Here is an 18,422-nt window from a genome sequence, read left to right on the forward strand (position 1 = left end):
ACATCCATACCAGCCATTGGTGAACTTCAAGATGTAATCATTCGAATATCTCATGATACAATGTGTGGGGAAACCCTTTGATCAAATCTTCTTTTATCTTCAATAATTTAGTAGAGAGAAATAGTACAATAAATCTGATTCATATCAGCAGTAGCAAACCCTAGATCAGTAGCATCAACATTAGCGGCTTCATTATCAAACTAGGGCAGACCATATCTCACAAACCGACAATCAGATTGACTTCATTCCACCACCAAAAGTTTCGGCTTCCAGAGGAAGTTTAGATGAACCTATAGCGCAGTTCAGATGAGGGGATCTTCTAGGCCACGCAAGTCAATCTTTGCTTTTGTAGTTGCAGCTTCAGTTTCAGCAGTTTTCGGCTTCAAACTAGGGTAGTCGATATCTTGAAAACCGTTCGTCGGATTGACTTCATTCCACCACCAAACGTTGCAGCTTTCAGAGGAGGTTCAGATGAACCTACAGTACAGTTCAAAAGAGGAGATCTTCTAGGCCACGCAAGTCAATCTTTACTTCTGCAATTGCAGCTTCAATTTTAGCAGTTTCCGGCTTCAAACTAGGGCAGTCGATATCTTGCAAACCATTCATCGGATTGACTTCATTCCACCACCAAAAGTTGCGGCTTTCAGAGGAGGTTCAGATGAACCTACAGCATAGTTCCAAAGAGGAGATCTTCTAGGCCACACAAGTCAATCTTTACTTCTGCAGTTGCAGCTTCAAATTCAACAGCTTCCGGCTTCACATGCGTGAGAGAGAGAGATCCATTTCAACGCAGTAGAGAAGAGACTCATATCTGCAGTAGAGAGAGACAGATGTGATGAGATGAGTGAGTCCAAATGAGGAAAATTCATCTTATATTTATACACAACGTTGGTGGGTGAATAGATGCGACTGTTGGGCTTCTGAGCCTACATGAGTTGTAGGTCGGCTTGATAATATTTCCATAATCAAAATAAATTCATATCTCCATGAATACTTATCGGAATCGGATGATCTTTATATCAATCCTACACCTCTCGACGAGAAGAATCTAATAAAAATATTATCAGCCATGAATAAGATGACCCACATGAAGTTTTGCCCTCGTTGCCAATTTTAACAGAGTTTGATAGTGAGGTTAGATTCCGAACTCGTTGTATTACAGCTTAATAGAGTGTATGCCATTAGAAATCCAATGTTATTGAGGTTATTTTTGAGAGTGCATCTCTTGGAACGTGAATTTGATTATATTGAATATCAGCATATTCCAAGATCTTTAAATACATTAGCAGATGCAATTGCTTCTCGAATGTTAAGTAGACATTTGCAATAATCATACATATAAATTTAAAACCATTCCATAACATGATTTACAAGATAAGCCGATAATAGAGATATATATATAGGAGTGTGTCAAAAAATACATCGTCCTCGATCATAGGTTGAAAAACACCTTATGATCGGCAAAAATGATAAGTACAAAAGCAAAAATTTCATGTGTGCCCACAATAGGCAATCATCCTATCACTGGTGATGATCTCGATAACAAACCATTGCACGGGCCACCTTGCAAAGGAACCTCTTAAAAGGTCCTAGGACCCCAATCACATAGCATTGAAGTCGACGAGGAATGTCATCTATGCTGGTCTCCGGAATATCTCCTGTCAAGCGCTCTAGATGACTCTCCAACTCGGCCAAAACCTCTGCTAATTCATCCTGTGGGGCTGGCGCGGCTGCAACTGGTTGTTTCCTCTCGTAAGGCCAGAGAGCGGCTGGTCACTGTGGACCCACATCTGCATTTGAAACTTTTACTATCAGTTTTGGGATGATAGAAAAATAATAAAAAAAAATTAAATAGGAAAATGTTGAAAATGATTTTACCTGAGTCATCCCATTGCTCTCCTGGTGGAAGAGCCATGTCTAGGTCACCACGAAAATCTACCCCAGTGTAAGGAAAGTCCTGAATAGAAAAAACCTGGTTTTCCAACCATTGGAAATACTCAAGTTTGAATCGAACAACCCCTGTCCCCTCGTTCGAATGACGGGCCATAACTGCAACCCATCGCATCAGTTTGGGCTCTTGAGGAAGCCCAGCTCCAACAGTAAGGTGCTGCGGCATCAACATGGGAACCCTCTCCAGACCAAAGCTCACAACCAAAGCCCCATAACCAAAGGTCTTCAATTGTCCTTTCTTGGCTCTAGTCAGTTGGCCTTTTACATTGGCCAACACAGCATCGCACTAGTTGAAGTTGGTGCCTCGAAAGCAGTCAACTGCCATTCGCATCTGGGATCCGGTGGCAATATGTAATGCGGCGCTCCCGCAAAGTCTGGTGATAGTAAACGCGATCACCATGAGTTCAGGAAGGGATATGGTTTTAATGTCTATCCCTTTGTCTCTAGCCTAGCTGTTGTAGAACTCTAGCCGGAGGCTATCGATAGACTGGCCACCTGGCCTAGTCCCGAATAGTGTCAAGTCTTCGCCTCTCTTAGGCAAACCGGTCAAGAAATATATGTCTGCCGGCTCGATTTCGAGCTGGTGGCCACCAATGAAGAAGCACTGATCCTGTATGCTCCATCTGTCAACTAGCCAGTGTAATAAATCCATCTGGGCCCTCATGCCAGGTATGGCCCAAAATTTGTACAAGCTGCATGCCTTCAATGCATCGATCGAAGGTTGGTGATTCAACGTGGCAAGATCCACGTCCTCATGCTCTCGTTCACGCCAATCTAGCATGATGAACACTCTACATCCAATAAAAAGACAAATTAGAATGCTAGAAATTAATTTGTTTGGGTCAAATTTGAGAATTTTTGGGTTAAAAACCCTTGCTGCGGGGACCGCACACTCTGTGTTAGAGAGAGTGCGTGGGTCCACACCTTGCCTACATGGAAGGTGCGGACCCCTGACTTTTTCCCCATTGAGAAAAATTTGGGGTCCGCGGGCTGCCAGTGTTACGCCTGCGGGCCCCCGCGCGCGGGTTTTTAGCCTAAAAACCCTCCCAAAAAATGAAATAAAAGCCTAAAACAAAAAATGAAACGGTTAAAAATGAAGAGTAGGATGATGTGGATTACCTGGAGAAGATGGCATTCGATTCCGACGGTTGGATTTTCCGCAATCTTCACGGGAAGTTTTTTGAACAAAAGCACTATTTTCTCACCCAAATCTCAAACAGTAAAAATGAATTGACGAAAGCCCTTTTTATAAGTTTTTTGAGTAAATAAATTGCAAATTTGTTTATGTTTCACTTTGGAAAGGTAATTTTTGCAGCATTTTTATCCATTTCAAACAGGTATGAGTAATGTTTGCATTTTTGTTCAGGATAACGGATTATTCAGGCGAAATCTATCATTTTCGACGAAAAAACATTTAGAGTCACCTTTAAGCTCTTTTCTAACTCCTAAAACATGAAAAGATCGCCGAGTTTTTCTTTTTAAACTCGTTAAAACAGAACTAAAAAAATGGTCCACTTACAACTCTTTTCTGACCGTAAAAACATGAAAAGATTGCCGGATTTTTGTCATTTCAAATTCGATATTGGTTATAAAACGACGTGTCATTGATAATTTTTTTACTTTTTCGGATCAGGGGCACTAATTACGAAAAGTACTCCTTGGTCGTAAAGATCAAGCGGTTCTCTCAAGTATTATTTTATACATTTTCGGGCTTGGGAGACACAAATTTACGAAAAAGGTCAACCCTGGAGTCTTCTTAAGTTTTTTCACTCTCTAAAATTGAAAAAACGCCGAGTTTCTCCTATACTGGACTCATTAAAATTTCACAGTAAAGGACCTGTTCAATTACGAACAGGAATGAGCCACTCCTTCTTAGGGTTCAAATTTAAACTAAGTTGGACTCATCCAAAGGATGAGCTTATAATCAAGCAAATGTTATCCTCCTCAAGCTTGTCAAAAATAAAGAGGTACTTGCCAGAAATGGTGGGGGAAAAGAGAGAAAAATGAGCCTGTTTGTCATACTTTGTAACCACTCTTGAACACAACACTTTTATTCACCTGGGTTGGGAAATCCTTTGCCTAGCAGTTGATCAAACCACATTGAAAGTCTTCAGCCGGTTTCTGGGTATTAACTTTGGGTCAATTGTCACCAAACCATCTGTTGTGTTGTTATGTGTTCAAGAGGTCACTGCCAATAAGCCATTCATCTGCAAAATATCTGTCATCCATCTTGACCATCCCTGAGTCAGTCCTTGCAACTAAATTTCTTCAACTTGATCTATGATTTCGTGTTGTAGGCTTGCCTGCGACGGATCGCTTTCTATCGACTTCAGCTCATTATCTAGAAAGATGATCTAGAAATCGTCAGTACCTTGGGATCTGCATGCCTGAATGGTAGGTTTCTCGCCTTTGACGACAGGTTGCATCATTTACCTTCGATCAAAGGATTCCGTGACATGTTCGACATCAACACATTTATTCACATCTCATGGATTGTACTGGGTACTTTGAGAGCCATTGACATCACTAGTGGTTTCTCTCACACTTGTTAATAGTTTACATCATTGATTGGTAATCAAGTGGTTTCTACCATGTTCGACATCAACACATTCATTTGCATGGATAGAATCGTACTGTTTCGAGAAGTAGAAATGAAGACCCTGGATCTAGTTTCTGCAATCCAGGCTGCAAGGAATTTTGTATTCATTATATGATGGACTATTCATAAACAGATGGCTGCGTCCATACTATGTCCACATGAGTCTATACTTGTGATTTATTACAAGATCATTCCTGTATCAGAGCAGTAGTTAGTTTTCTAAGTCAGTTTTGATCTGAGTATGGGAATTCCTACCTCAACGATGACATGATCTCATATATATATCTTGCATTGAATGTTTTTTACAGGTTCCGACCGGGCTCTCCACAAGATGATCCTCGAAATGATAGAGTACTTCACTCTTCCTAAATGATAAATGAAATCCTCATCTACTACAGACTTCGCACTTTAGGGGGAAATCTGTTACACAAAAATATCGTCACCATGATTATTTGCAGTCAGTATGGGTCTATCATCACTTGTACTGTCCTCCTAAGCAAGTCTCAGACCTCAGCTCCTCAAGTCAAGCTTTGAAAATGAGAGAAAGACATTAAAAATCAACAAAGCTTTGGTTCCGCACTTTCTCTCACTGTTGCCTGCAGTCCCGCACCTCCTGTTTACAAAAACTGTGGACCTGCCCGCTCTGTCCCTAAAGGAGTGGGTGCGGACCCCTGTGAAAGTCAAAAAGGCGCAAGTTTATTCTAAAAAACTCACTTTGGGTTAATTCTAGATGATTCTAGAAGAAATTTTGACGTGGATTGGCTGCTCTTAGGTGGTTCATGCATCCCAAAAGAGAAGGAGCTAATCCCTTGATGAGAGGAGCTATCCCTTTGAAGGAGGACCTAGTAACTTCCCTCCATTGCACTATAAGTTAAGGCATTGGGCTGGTTGCTAAGGAGGTTAGAAGTTGAACATTTTTGAGGGTAAATGCTGGTGGAATTGAGACTTCCTAGTAAAGCTTGAGAGTAGAGATCACATACCTTTTTGGCTTCATTGGGAAGGGAGTGAAACTTGTCAAAGTAGAGAAGACTTCTTGTTGGACCCTGGGAGAAGCTTGTACAGCGTCAAGGCACAGGTTTTAAAGTTCTTCTTTGATTTGAATTAATACAATCAGATTCATTTCTCTCAAAAAATTTTCTTATGTCATTTGTTTCATGAATTCCTTGATCTTCATGTTAAATATGTTTTATGATATTGGCTTTTCAGGTGCTATTTAATTTGTTTGCTTGTTTGTGTTTGCAGATTCGCAACAAGGGAGCTCACTTGGATCAAAGGAGCGAGACTTCCACAAACTTGCATTGGACCCAAGGTAGGCCTAAAACACTTGTTTGCCTTTGTTTATAAATGCATATTTAGAGAAAGATAGTTTGTGATTGGCTTGCTTGTCACTAGGTCTCTTTAGATTCTAGGCTTGTCCGCAAGATCGACTCATTCCGTGTGACACCTGTAAAGGTGGTGTGTTGGAAATGCGGAAAGGAAGGGCACTACAAAAGGGACTGTAATTCTAATGCTCCTGATAAAGGAAAGGGATCTGATGATGCTCCTTCTTCAGAGGTGAAAACCACCTCAGATGAACGTGGGGATGTCTACTTGGCTTCTTCAAGTACACATGTAGATCATGAGGCATGGTTGATTGACTTAGGTGCATCCTTTCACTTCACTCCCCATACAGAGTGGTTCTACGAGTATGAGAAATATGATGGTGGTGATGTCTTCTTAGGGGATGATAGGAAGGCTAGAATCATTGGTCACGGAAAAGTAAAGTTGAAGTTGCAAGGTGGAAGGGTTAGAACACTTCCGGGTGTTCTGCATATTCTTGCATTGGCCAGAAATCTGATTTTTGTAAGAAAGATGGATAATGTAGGTGTAAAAATAGTGTTCGAGAAGGATACCTGTAAGATGGTTCGGGGAGCACTGGTATTGATGCGGGGAGTTTGGATTGGAACTCTGTACAAGCTGCAAGGTAGCACTGTTGTTGATGGGTGCAACAGCTCTGTGGTCCTTGAAATTGGAGCAGAAAATCTAGTGGTCTTTGGAGAGAAGACCATGTTGTGGCATCAAAGGCTTGGACATATTGGAGAGAAGGGTCTTCAAATACTTTACGGTAAAGGTATGGTAAAAGTTATGAGTTATGAGTAATAGCTCTCTGGATTTTGATTTCTATGAAAATTTTGTATATGGGAAGCAGAATCGGGTGAGTTTCCCCTTTGGTGGTAAGAGGGTGAAACATATATTAGAACTTGTGCACAGTGATGTGTTTGGACCTGTGAAGGTTCCATCACGGGGTAATTCTGTGTACTATTTATCATTTATAGATTACTTCTCAAGGAATACATGGATATATTTCCTTAAGAAGAAATCTGAAGTCTTTGACAGGTTTAAAGAATTTAAGGCTCTGGTGGAAAACCAGATAGAGAAGAAGATAAAGGTGTTGAGGACAGATAACGATGGAGAGTTTTGCAGTAAGGAATTTGAAGAATTATGTAAGAAGTGTGGTATAGCATGGCAGAAGACTACTCCATACACACCTAAGAAAAATGGAGTTGCAGAAAGAATGAACAAGATGTTGATGGAAAGAGCAAGAAGCATGATCAATGGTGTCGGGTTAGGACAAGAATTTTGGGCAGAGGCAGTGGAGATAGCATGTTACCTGGTCAACAGATCACCTTCATCAGAGTTGGTGGATAAGACTCCACAAGAGGTATGGATTGGTAAGAAACCCTCTCTTTCACATCTGAGTATATTTGGATGTGATGCATATGTACATGTTCCAAAGGAGAAATGAACCAAGTTGGATAGTAAATTTGAAAAGTGCATCTTTATTGGTTATAAGGATGGTTTAAAGGGTTATAATCTTTGGAACCCAGTAACAAGGAAGGTTGTGTACAGTTGAGATGTGGTGTTCAGAGAGGTAAAATATGTTATTAAACATGAAGTACAACCAAAGGAACCTGAGAAGATAGAGTTTGAGCTTAAGGAGGAAGAATCAGACTCTACAAAAGAGGAGGAATCAAAAGATGAAGAGACACAAACTCCGGGTGTGAGAAGATCAGTTAGAGAAAGAAGGCAGCTAGAAAGGTATAGTGCATCTGCTTTCTGTTCAAATTTTGGTTTATCTATTATTGACGATGATCCCAGAACTGTGAAGGAAGCAGTAGGCAAACTCTGGAAAGAGGCCACGGTTGATGAAATGGCATCTTTGCACAAAAATGAGGCTTGGGATCTAGTGGAGTTGTCGGCTGGAAGGAAACCCATTGGCAGCAAATGGGTGTTCAAGAAGAAGACAAATGCAGAAGGAAAGGTGGAGAAATACAAAGCTTGGTTGGTAGCAAAAGGTTATTCCCAGGTGCCGGGAATTGATTTTGGTGATATTTTTTCTCCTGTTGCCAAGGTAACTTCTATTAGATTACTTTTATCTGTTGTTGTTGCTTTTGATTATGAGTTAGAATAGATGGATGTGAAGATAGCATTTCTTCATGGGGATCTGGAAGAGGAAATATACATGAAGCAACCTGAAGGCTTTGCGGTGAAGGGTAAGAAAGAACTGGTATGCAAGTTAAAGAAGTTTTTGTATGGGTTAAAACAGTCACCAAGGATGTGGTATCAGAAATTTGATACATTTATATGGGGACTTGGCTTCACCAGAAGCAAAGCAGATCACTGTGTGTATTGTAAATTAATTGGTGACCGTGTTATTTATCTGGTCTTGTATGTGGATGATATGTTGCTGGTTGGAAATGACAAAGGAATTATCCAGGATTTGAAGGCCCAATTATCCTCCAAATTCAACATGAAATATCTTGGTGCTGCAAACTATATTTTGGGCATGGAAATTAAAAGAGACCGAGAAAAGAGGAAGCTCTGGTTAAACCAAAGGAAGTATATCAAGACAATACTGCAGAGGTTTCATATGCAGGACAGTGAACCGGTGAAGGTTCCTATTCCTGTAGGTGTGAGGTTATTTGTTGAAGAGTGTCCCAAGGCACAAGAAGAGGAAGAGGACATGTCCCGTGTTCCATATGCAAGTGCAGTCGGTAGCCTGATGTATGCAATGGTCTGTACTAGACTAGACAGTGCACATGTAGTGGGAGTATTAAGCAGGTTTATGTCAAAACCAGGGAAGGAGCACTGGACAGCAGTGAAGCGGGTTTTTAGGTATTTGCGTGGCACTAGTGATTATGGTTTGTTCTACAAAGGAAGACCAAGATTGGACAGAGTGTTGGATATTCATGGCTTTGTTGATGCAGACTGGGCTAGAGATCTGGATCAGAGAAGATCTACAAGTGGGTATGTGTTTAACCTATTTGGAGGTGCAGTTAGTTGGATGAGTAAGAAACAATCTGTAGTGGCACTATCAACTACAGAGGCAGAATACATGGCAGCCGCACATGCAAGCAAGGAAGCAGTTTGGTTACAGAGATTGTGTTCAAGTATGGGGTTAGTACATGGAGCTATAAGGATAGACTGTGACAGCCAAAGTGCAATTTTCTTGGCAAAGAACCCTGCATATCATTCAAAGACAAAGCACATTGATGTTCAGTATCACTTTGTGAGGGATATGATAGAAGACAAAAAGGTGTTTATGGTAAATGTGGACACTTTGAAAAATACTGCAGATGCATTGACAAAATCTATGAGCTCTGAGAAGTTCTCTTGGTGTGGAGAAACAATGGACGTTGCAGGGCTGGATAAATGACTAAGCTCTCTTGTGGCCCCCTTGTGGAAAGAAAACAAAAAGTGGGAGAATGTTGGGTTGTGTTATATTCTTTCCACGACTAACCCGCGTAGTTAACCGGGGGGTTAGAGGGAGGGCAGAGCCCCCCCTTCGTTCGTCGATTGCATAGCGAGGGGGTCATAGGGGGTTTGAGTGGTGCAGGTAACGTCCCAGAAAATTTTGTTTCCGGGACCCTATGTTAGGTTGGGCGGACCTACCTATGGTTTTGTGCATGATTTTCGCACATGGTTTTGGACGCGATGGTTTTCAGTCCATGGTATTGGATGCTTCAGCATGTATAAATATGTATTGTAACATTGAAAGGAACATAATGAAAAATCAAGCTAGTAGTCCCAGTCTTGGGATCCAGGGGAAAATATCTGTGTATATGTGTTTTATGTGTTATGCTCTCACATTGTTTATTTTCTGTGTTTTAGAATTCGTATGCAGGTAATTTCTGTACGGGGTTAAAACCTACATTTGGTATCAGAGCCAATTTTGTTGTAGATGATCCCTGAATAAACAATTCGAATTGCCTTGCCACCTAAAGAATGCACAGAACTAGGGAAATACTTTTGCAATGAAGCTCTATGAGTGCCCAAAATGAACACTCCAATTTCCTCACTGGGGAGACACTTGAATTTCTCCAAAATAAGGGTGGAAATTCCACTTGGAACTCTTATTCTAAACAATACTTCTCTTCTTGTGCTAAAAAATTCCAAGAGAAGATGAAAGGTGAAGTGTAATAGTCAAAAGCTGATCAACAAATGAGTCCATACTCCTTTTATAATTTCTCCCCATGCTTCTAGAATCCTTTTTAATATTATTTTATTGGTGGAGGACATTTTCCACTAATTGACTTTTGTTGCCATTTTAATAAAATAATAATTTTCTGCCATTCTACAATAAAGAATATTTTCCACCTTTCTCCAATAATAATTTCCCCTTCATAATTAATATTACCAAAATTGGGAAAAAAAAGCCTTAGTGATTCCCATGCTCACAAAATTGGGGATATTATAGTCCTCCCAGCCAAAAGTTTCTTATCATCAAGAAATGCTTGAACAAACACTTCCTCTCCTTGTTGATCCAAATTGTCACTGCAAAACAATATCGGGGTCCCAAATGTGCCACTACGCCACCCTCATTCTGTGAACTATCTTTTCATAAATGAATCCTTGTTATTATGGTCCCGAGTCATCCTACTCAATGTGGAGCACTCCTTGCCTGTCAGCTTGTTGGGGCTTGACCCAGGTTCGAAGATGATTTAGCCAAACAAATCCCAGTACTACTGGCACTTTCGACAATAGTCTGTAGAGCGTGGGCTGAGGTCTCACCCGAAGTAGTATGGGAGGGTGCTACAACCAAGTTTCCACACTCTGGGGATGTCTTGATGTGTTTCAGGGGGTCCGTGGTTTGACCCTGCACGCACGTCGCTACGCGCACCTATCAGTACCTCGTAGCCTGAGAGGCTGCCTTCGTGTAGCCCTACTCAGGGGAAAAATAACGTTACTACCCAAGTCCTTACCAGTAACCCGTTATTAGTTACTTACCTTAGCTTATTTGTATGTGTTTAGTTATAATTAACAGTGTTCATCGTTCATACAAGTGCACGCAATAAATATAACAGTATAATTGCAGAAGATATCAACCATATAATAATTCAAAACAGATACACAAGATTAGGAATCAAACTTCTCTTTTATTATCTCCTTCTCTGGTTACAGACTCGACTCTACCCTGCGCAATCAGCTGCAAGGGTTCACGCACTCAGCTGCGGACTCTACTAGGCCTCTATGCACTCAGCAGCAGAGCCTCTTCCCATGACCCAAGACACACTTCGCACCTTTTCTACACTCTAAGACCTTTGCTATCCATCTTCTCTATGATCCTATTCCGTTCTTTTACAACTTAGAGCCTCGCTTTTATTTATACAATCCCATGGTCCGTGGACCACGAGTAGGCCGACACTACATTCAAAACTTAGGGTAGACAACCCTATGACTCTAACATAATTCGTGCTTCGTGCCCGCAATTTGCAAAATCTTTACAAGAATATTACACAAAACTTGGGCTTTAAGCCCCAAAACATGCTATGGGGGGATTCCATGCCAAACAGGCCCCCAACACAAACATCGTGACTCATCCTCGAGTCACTCTGTCGGCACGGCGATCTTGGCACGGAGTCCCTCCATCTGGTCCCGAACAGTCTTTATGTCTACAACGCAATGAGCTGTTGTTTGTTGAACCCGCTGCACTTTGTCTTCTGAGACCTTTGTGTCCAGCATATTGCCCTGCATCTATGCATGCATCCCCTAAATCTGCACGAGATTTCCTTCAATATCTGTCATGATTGTGAAGGCTTCGTCAATCCATGGCTAGACACATGCTTTGAGAACTGCTTCCTTGTGGCGCGCTGCGTCCACCTGCTCCTTTAATGCCTTGGCTTGCTGCATCCTTGCAAGCCACTGAGTAAGGACTACTGTCTGCGCAGTCCCTCTGATGTTGTCATACTATTACTGGAGTTCATGTGCCTTGGTCTCTAGCCGCTGGATGTTGGGGTCCTCCTGCAACGTTGTGAGGACCTCAAGTGCCTGCTCCAACATGTTGGTACAGTCGCACGCTACACCTCCAATCTCTTCCATCCCTGTTGCAATAGCACTGGCAGCTGATCTCTGACCTCTGGGGGAGTGGAAGGCTGCACCTTCAACCGCAGCTCAGCAATCTGAAGGTTCAGCTCCAGCTGAGCCTTTGTTGCCTCTTCTCTCGTATCGTGGACTCCACTTTCCAAACTGTGAATCCGCACTCCTACCGGTAGATCTCCTGCGATAGCCAGCTCTGAGACGCATCAGTAAGCGTCATCTACCATCTGCATCAACCTTTAGTTCTGCGACACCAACTCATCGCGCTATAAGCTGAGCTATTGGATATTGATATTCTATTCACTAAGAACTTGGATCACGCGGTTCTCCCTAGTGCGCAACTCTGCTGTTATTCCATCTTGTAGCTGATAAAGCATTTCCCGAGGAAGGGTAGCTAGATTAAGGCCAAGGCCTTTCATCATGCTAATTTTCATTCGGTCCATCGCATCTGCTGATACTAACACTCCCTCTAGCAACACTATTTTGTTGGCCGTTCTCGCGTACAACATCTGCTCTGTTGTTGAAGTGCCTGTTGTGACATGGGTAGATAGGATACCTTCCTATGGGGCTGCACCTTTAACTCTTGCAGTTGTGCCCTAAGGGCCCCCAACACAGTTCAATGCTCCATCATAAACTCTTGGAGCACTTCACTAGTGACATCGCAAATTGTCTCGCCGATGTCATGGAGATCACCTTCGGTTAAGGTGATTGGGTCAATGGCCAGCTTCGAGGCCTTGACCTTCTTCCTTGAGGCCGATTTCTCTGTGATGCGTGGGCACTTGAGCTGTGTGGATGTGGTCCCTGGATCTGTGCTCCCTTCTACTATTTTTGTGTCCTCTGCCTCCCGCCTTGAGGATGTTGTTGGGCCCTCCTCTACCTGTGATGTTGTCGCCTCTGCTGCCTACATTGCTTCTGCGACCTTCTTCTGTTCCACGGCCTTCTATGCCGCTTCATGGAATGCGCTTACCTCGGCTACCATTTTTCGTTCTGCCTTCTCTCGGCCAGTTGGGTGACGCGCATCTTCGCATCATCTTTCTTTTTTTGGGTTGCCGCCTTCTCTAGTTCCGCCAAATCTAGGGCATGCCACTCAGGAGGCCATGTGTCTAATAAAGTGAAGATCACGTCGTTAATGGCTATAGATGGTAGCTTTGTCCACTGCTGTGCCAGATCCTTTCATGCCCTGTTGTATATGTTGTGCATATCTACCTTAAAGTCTACAAAACTCAGTAGGCTATTGTGCACCGTAGGTGACAGGCACGACCTCCTGTTAATCCACATTCAGATGCTCACCTCCATGATCACCCAAAAAATTTTCATATCGCGAATCCATTTCGCGTCCTCGGTGGCCCAAAGCGAAGCGTACTTTGTGGTCTCTGGTAAGTCTCGGTCAATAGTCGGGAACTAACTATCCTCCAACAGTTCTCCCGCTACTAGCAATATGGATAAGAGCAACCACGTGTAGTGATAGGTCTTAACCTGTTCCTAGGCCTCGCAAGAGTTTAATAAAAACTCCTCGCAGAGGAACTTGGCCCAGTTGAACTGGACCCCCTCCGTGCACTGTTCAGCCAATGCGACCACTGGCACTGGTAACTCGTTGGCGCGGCATTTTCTCATCACTTTACTGGCCAGGAGTTGGGTGGCTATGCACACCCCTTTTTCCTTGATGTTGGTGATAACGTAGCCCCTCTTTTTCTTCTCCAGCTTATACTTGGCCTTCATGGCCTCTGTGAGAGCCAAATCACTTCTTTTCCCGGCTATCGTTGCGGGGTCCTTTCCCTTACAGGGTAGCCGAGAAATTTTGTGGATGAGGTCGACTGTGATGGGAATAGGTTGCTCTAGCCATAGATACCCATCATGCACCAGGCAAAGGAGCTGCCTGATGATGAAAATGGTGATGGGCATGCGGTGGAAATGTGGTATCCATAACAGGTGTAGTAATCCAGCCTTTTCCATGCCGCACAACTATTTTCACGGTTGTAACGTGATCACTGCCCCCTCAGTATTCTGCCTCATCAGATTGCCATCTCTAAATGTGGGAACTTCTCGCTGCCCGTGAGGTCCCAGTCTTCAAATTTCATGGTGGGCATGTGGCCTAGATGCGAGCCCTCAAATACAATACCATCGGGGAGGAGCGAGGTCTGGAGTGAACTCTTTGTTGCATCCAAATCCTTTGGTACCTTGGCTTTCCCTTTCCACGGAGGGACATACGCGGGCAGTTTCACTATAGAGTGCAACGGTTGGACATCCTCTTCCATGTCCTCTTCTTCTTCTTTGTAGCAGCAACCAGGGCCTGCAAGTCTTCTTCTTCCTCATCTATTTCAATTGTGACTGCCTTCCCCTTTTCCTCCATTGACAACTTTTTGTGCTGCAGATTCCTCGGGGACATGCGTACTGGTCCCATTACCTACTTATCCTTCTTCGGTCGCAGTGTCCATGGTGATTTAGGGATTTTTGTTACTTCCCCAGCACCCTCGGGAACATCCTACACCATGGCGGTCTACACGGCCTCACCGAAAGTTCCTCCTTCTATTCCTAACCATCCCTAGTGGCCATCATCATCTCTACCCTGTATGCAGTTTCTTGCGAGATTAGGGGCTCAATTAGCGCTAGATTCGCAACACTCTGTGCTCTACTCAACTACTCAATCCTCAAATAACCAAGTGTTTTTCGTTGGCTAGCCCTGTGAGTTTTATACTGCCTTTTGAATTCAAATTCAATAGTTCCCCCCCCAATTCCAAGCCATCAATGCTTTCTTGGCAACAGATTTTCCCAAATATCGCCAATAAATCGCATCTTAAATGCCTGTCGCCCTCTTCATTTGGCCTCAAATCGGACATCTTCAGTGACAACAACGGTCACTTCCCAGCCAACCCGCGTGGCAGCGCAGGCCTCCATGCACAGTCGCGAACCCTGTGATGTTCTACTCCTGCGCGCACCTCTCAAAGCGCGCAACTCCCAAGAAGGATAATTTATAGTCCCATGCTCTCTTTCAACTACCTAGAGCACTAAGACTGTTCTTCCTACGGCTAGTCAGGAGGTCGCACCACCTGTGCGGGGCTCCATCCCATCCTTTTCCGTGGTTCATGGAGAATCCTCATATGCCATTGTGGTGATCGGCACCATGCGCTCTACTTTGTGTAATGTGCTTCCCTGGTTACTGCGATTGTCGATATGCGGTCCTAGCTATGGCAACAGACTAACTAATTCTCGGCGATAGTCCTCTACTTTGTTAGTATGATTGTCCGCACTTTACCTTTCCATCCTTGGTTTAACGAGAAATGCTTCCTTTATTTCATTTTCGAGCCTTTTGACCACTGCTTCCATTGAAGCGTATTTCTCCCTTAGCCGTACCCGGTCTTTTTCAAATTCGTGAAGTCTACAGTTTCCCCATCGAATTTCTTCCTGAAGCCTTATATGTTCTGCTTCACATAGCTATGTGGCTTCCTCGTCATGCTCCACGCGGATTGTTGTATCTATGGGTGCTATTGGCTTCACCTGCTCCTCAAAGATTACAGTCCTTGCTTCATTCCGCAGCCTTGGAATTACTCGCGGGGTCAGGGTTTTGCACATGGTCCTATAGGCCCATCGAGCCACTGGTACGCACAGGTCCCAATCAGTGCATTTCACATGGTGGACCTTGTTCAGTACCTCGCACACCTTGTCAAAGGCTTTTTCATAGATTGTCTTTGACGCGCTTCGACATTCCTGCTTCTGCATGTCGTTCCTATTTTCTATCGTGAGAACAATGTGCGTTTGTGCGGGCTATGTACCATACATCCGTATCCATCTAGAAAGGTGGTCACGCAAGCTGTTTCGTTCCTCAAAACTGGTTCTCATCCGCAGCAGAGGTTTTCCAAATTGCATAATCATCATCCTTCTACAGTCACGCCACTTTTCAAAACTTCTTTGATGCATACCCCACCATCTTGCGGGCATAGCGCGCAGTGCCCATTTCAGAGCATCAAACCGCTGTTGTTCTAGCACCTCGCTCTCAAATTTGTTTAGGAATTCACCCACCGATGTCAACCCGTCATACATAGGTAGATCACTTGCCTCCGTTGCTACACAATGTAGTGACCTTATCATCATGTTGCAATTTAGCGTGGTTACTTTGTGTAAGCGGTTCTACCATCGTTCTACTTCTTCATTTGAATCCGAAGTGCAGGAGCTGTCGCGCTCCCATGAAATTCTACCATCTGTTGTTAGGTTCACCCAATCTTGTTCTCGCGTGGTTATCTTGTATATACGATCGATATCGTCATCACTTTCATTGTCGCGCATCGGTTCTTTGTAGCGTGTTCCTTCCGCAGGGTCTAAAGGTACCACTATGCGCAGTGGTTTTTTTTTCAAAAATCATATAACGCTTTTTCATATTTATTACTCTGTTCATATCTGTGGCCCAATCTATTCCTAGCAGCACAGGATAGGGATTGTTGTCATCGATAATCTCTATCACTTCGAAATTGGCCAGCGCGCACGCACCTTCAATATCCACCGTTACGATTTGTAATCTCCCCATTGGTAGGATCTTTTGCTGATTTTCCATTCTTAATTGAATAGGGGACCATTGCAACGCGGGCTTACCCATACACTCGCATGTCTGTTTTGGTAGAACGTTCACATCCAATCCTAGATCCAAAATTACCTAATCCATTTCATATTCCTCAATTTGCACTGTCAATCTCATTTCCCTTCCTGTTCACGATGTATGTTTCCCGAGCTTCCAGACTACGCGTGGTTCTCCTGACCCAACGCACCTAGTGATAAGTTCCTGCAGTCCTTTCATAGCCTTATTTTCACGCAGTAGTTTCATACATGTCTCCAGAAACGTAGTGAGCATTGAAGGATCCATCTCTGGTTCTAGTTGATCCTTACTACCTGAACTGGAGGCCTCTGTGAAGCTCTTATTAGCTTCCACGAATGTCTCCTTCACGCACTCCAAATCAAATTCAGGTTGCTTTGAAGGAGCCTTGCGAACCCACACACTTTCTTCTGGCTTCTTACCTTTGTCATCTCCAGTTGTGATACTGCTTCTGAGCACTATGTTTACATTCGAGTCCTCTTCGCGTGGCTCAAACCTCATCATTTGCAAATTCTGAGTCGAGGGAGGCTGGAGTGCCCCTTTCTCGCGCAGCCTTGCTATCAGTGTAGGGCAGTCTTCTGCCTCATGATCAAACTAAGTATAGTATAAACATGATGTTCTCATCGGATTCGTACAATCATGGGCATAGTGCCCTGACCCTCTGCAATTGTAACAAATTAGTTGTCTGCGACCCCTTCCTGGTCCCCTTCCACCTCAACCCCGTCCGCGCCCCTGAAATCCAATGCGCGTCATTCCTGCATTTTGGTTGAGGGATCGCGTTGCAATTTGTACTCTGTAGGCAGGAGTCTGATCCATCATTAGTTCATAGCTTCTGCAGGTGTACTCATCATGGCCTACTGCCCTTCGAAAATTACAAAACAATTGCTAGGATGTTTGCGTATACTTCTGCAATAGATGAAAATTATCCATGTCGTGTTTTCCTCCTATTTGAAAAATCACGCACCACAAGGTAGGCACCATGCTTGGTCCTACTTGTGCCTCAGGTCTTAACAGCATCGGCCCTCCTCCCGCCAAGTAATTCACGAAAACTGGACAGTTGTCCTTGTCATGCCCTTGGCCTTTGCATTTTATGCACCATACCTCCTCGCACGCCTCTGGACTAGGTGTTCTGTCTTGTTTCAAACTCTGCATTTCCAGACACAAAATTTTCAGTTGCGCATGGATTTGTTGGACTTCCAGACCAGGATCTTGTATAGGGGTCTCGTGCAATCTCATTGCCATCTCCAAAGCTTCGGCCTGGGTGGATAGCTTTTGGTGTGACAACGTCGTCCTTAGATGTGGTGTTAGTGATGCTACAAACCATGCGTGGCATTGTCCATCCATCAAGGTCATTTTGGCTTCGCTAATCATACCCTTCAATCTCTGATCCAGATCCCAGGGGGTCTTGCCTGGAAGCATCGTGATTTCCTTAAACCCGATAATCGATTGTGTCTCTGATTTTGGCCTGCTAAATTCCCTGTTTAGTGTGGCCTGGATATCTGCGATCCTTGCATTTGGATGGTCATTAGAATGCTTAATGTACCACATTATTGCGTAATCCTGCAACGCGCTTACCAGTGTAGCCTTCTTTGTATTGTCATCCACGACTCCTTGTGCTTCCCATACAGCCTTTACCACGAACCAAAATTGGTCCAGATCTTCGTTCCCTACCCCTTTGAATACCGGCAGTTTGATCACGCTTGCCATATTGAACTGTGGTGGTGGCGGAGGTGGGGTGGGCGGAGATGGAGGTGAATATGGTGAGACTAGTGGCGGTGTAGGTGGAGGTGGTAAGCGCGGAATTCGCTGCCTTATCAGACTGACCATGCTTGTTGGAGAAACTTTCGTGAGCTCTTCCTCACTTTCTCACCAAGGTGAAATCAAGGGGCTATTTTCTATCCCTGTGCTACCATTGTTTCTATAGATCCTCCCACT

The sequence above is a fragment of the Pinus tabuliformis genome, chromosome J (genome assembly GCF_031772625.1).
Source record: "Pinus tabuliformis cultivar Carrire ecotype Pingquan chromosome J, CPIR1, whole genome shotgun sequence".
In the NCBI taxonomy this organism is placed as follows: Eukaryota; Viridiplantae; Streptophyta; class Pinopsida; order Pinales; family Pinaceae; genus Pinus; species Pinus tabuliformis.